The sequence below is a fragment of the Dacryopinax primogenitus genome (genome assembly GCF_000292625.1).
Source record: "Dacryopinax primogenitus strain DJM-731 SS1 chromosome Unknown DACRYscaffold_1, whole genome shotgun sequence".
NCBI lineage: Eukaryota > Fungi > Basidiomycota > Dacrymycetes > Dacrymycetales > Dacrymycetaceae > Dacryopinax > Dacryopinax primogenitus.
This window is the reverse complement of record NW_024467198.1, coordinates 1,050,021-1,053,186: the sequence shown is the minus strand read 5'-3', so window position 1 is coordinate 1,053,186 and position 3,166 is coordinate 1,050,021.

Below are 3,166 nucleotides of genomic sequence, written 5' to 3'. Positions count from 1 at the left end.
CATCCTTTGCAGCTGCAAACTTAGTATGAGCAGATCCTGCTCATACCACCAGTAAGCCAACAGGCTTAATCAACATAACCCACATGTTAGCAGGTATGATGTTCTCCACTGGGACATCTTCAACATCTTTGATGTTGGTGGACTCATGTATTGGAGGATGATCAAACTCTTCATCCTCCAGGTTGTAGTCACCTATATCATCCTCAGGATGAAGATCCTTGGGTTCATCATCTAGATGAGGTCCCATCAATATGGCATGTATGCCATCATCCTCAAGGATGTATTCTAAACCCTTGATCATTTGGGGTGCTGCGAGACCCACATCTCTTTGTTGAGGGCAAGTATTTGCCCAATGACTGGACTTGTTACAAATGTAACAAGTCAGGCCTCCCCCAGACTGGGGTTGTTTTGACTTATTGTTGATGGGATGAACATTGTCCCTCTTGACTCCCCCAGATGTACCAGGGGTTGGAGGTCTCCTCCTGTAGTTTATGGGATATGTCTCTTTCTTGGGAGTTACTCCCTTCTCCATGGGAGCCCCTCTAGAGGGGTCAGCTCCTGGTTTGGGCATTTCTGGGTGCCTAACCTCATATTGTATCGGATGATACAACTGGTTAGATTGAGGATATGATCTCCTCACAGGTATTGAACTACCTGTTGTCATCCCTCTATAGGGGGACAATGTTTTAGACATATTCCTATATGCCTGTAACCCTCATGCCATATTGAGTCCTCTCTCAGACTCAATGGCATGAGTAAACAACATGTCAAATGTCTTGTTGTTGATGTCATAACCCAACTCAAGCACTTTGGTGCTTATCTTTTTGCTCAATCCGAAGAGGAACCTCCTTTTAATTTGGAAGTCATTAGGATGCTCATGCATCCTACCCATTATGGACATTAATTTGTCCTTATACACTTCAACAGTGTCTTGTCCTTGTGACAAGCTGTTGAAAGCACCATATGCTTTCAACATTTCTTCCACTGAGAAGAAGTGATTGTATAATCCCCAGATCATCTGGGCAAACGTCCATTGATCTCTAAGTGTTTTGCCTAGATCAATGTTCTGCTCTACCCAATGGTGAGCTTTGTTGGTCACACGTTGACTGGCATAAGTGATTTGCCAATCACTAAAGTCAGGCCTGGTCATTCTGGCTGTGCAAAATGCATGTACCAGCATCATGAGAAATTCTATGAATTTCTCTACATCTGATTCACCTCCATAGGAGGTGTCCAAAGCCTTAGGCTTCAATCCCGTCTTAGAAGATGGAATATGATTATTTACAGGCATCCTAGACGTCTGTAACCATCTTTCTACCCTCCACATAGGAGTGGTGGGAATTGTTGATCCTCCTAGGAGATTGTCTTTGCTCCTAAACATAGGAGTGCTGTAAGGTCCACTACTCATGGACCTTTGGTTCGAACACATGGAACCATTGGGGAGGTCCCCAAATGGGAACTTCAGTGTGTATGGACCCTCTTGGTCGAAATCAAAATGAATGTTTGGAGAGGGCTCTTTCCTTGTCTCCATACTGGGAGGGGTGGGAGGGACTCTTAGCAGAGTCTCTTCAAACTCTGTAGTATCCTTTAAGGATACTCTTTCAGGATCTGCTTTGGATCCTTCTTCCCCAGAAGGGATTCACAAATGTGGCAAGTTAGGCAATGTCTGCAATCCCATCCCAGATTGGGAGAGACTTGGTCATGGCCTGAAGCCATAGGCCACATCTTCCATATGGAGACTTAACATCTCCTGTGCCATCTCCGCATACCTCTGTATGCATTCTGGGTTCTGGCTAGCCATAGCCAGAGTATTTAGCTCTGCAATTAAGCATTGTGAAGAGTCTGCAATGTCAATCATCTGACTCAAATCTGCACGAGGGTCTAATTGATCCCCTGTTTCAATCAGACCAGTTACAATCTGACTATTGCTTTTATTTGAAGCACCATTGGCCAAGGAATCCTCATCCAATAGCATATTGGAATCCTCAGTTTCCATTCACTCTCTTTGAGCAGGAGCAGCAAGATCAGTACTTTGATCTCCTCATGTGGGTTCCTGTTGCCCAGAAACCCATTCTGAACTGTTTCCAAGTTCAGAAAAGCTCAAAGAGCCTGGTATGGTTGTGGGAGTATCCACAACTCCAGGTCCCAAGCTGCCTTTAGGACCAACCTCGGTCTTTCTACTGGGTGGAAGGCATCCCGCCATTTTTTAGCTGGTCTCCATAATATGGAGACTAGAACCTGACACAGAGTGCTTTTTGCTCTACTCCTTTATAAACTCCACTTGTTGGAGTTGTGTAAAAAAGTGAAAGGGCTTACTATGCCCTTACGGCCTTAATACATACACAGATCAAATGTATTACTATCTAGTAGCAATACATTACATGTAGTAAAAGGATAGAGCAAAGGGTGGCCTACAGCCACCTGCTATGTGTCAGTGTCAGGGCACCAGCTCATTGCTTGGTCAAGAGACATGACTAAGCCTTTATGACATGGAAGTAGCTGGTATACCTTGGCATGTGCTGGAACCTGCTGGAAGGATTGGATGGTCAGGTGACCTGCTGTGCATGGCTGTGCATGACCTCATATGACCTCATCCTTGGTCATATGACCTGATCACCTGACTAGGCTGAGTAAGCAAGATGTTCTAGCAGGTTCCACCACAGAGGTATAAATATAAGGCCTACTCTGCCTGGGACTGTCTCTTCAGACTTGGTCTCTTAGGATCATCCACAGGTACCTATACTGTAGATAGGTCTTAGTCATCAGGTCTACTCCACTTCCTTGTTGCCTGCTTAGACTCTTGGCACTCTTAGGTGAGCAGACTTAGTCAGCCTGTGTTGCCCTAACAGAAGACCAAGTCTCCAAGTGACAACCTCTGCTTCACCACTCCACCTCTACTCTTACCTGCCTTTACTCTTACCACACACACCCAACACCTGCCTTATTCCATATCCACCATTATGGAACAAGCAGAAGAATTCCCTGATCCCATTTCTATTCTTCAAGCACAGGTCCTGGAGCTGACTCAGCAGCTCCAACAGCTTATGACAGCTTCCTGGAGTAATCAGCCTACAGCCCCTGTGTCTAATCTCCAACCCAATAGTAACTATGACACCACTACCTATGGTGACAATAGTCATGGAAACCAGAGTCATGACAGCCATTA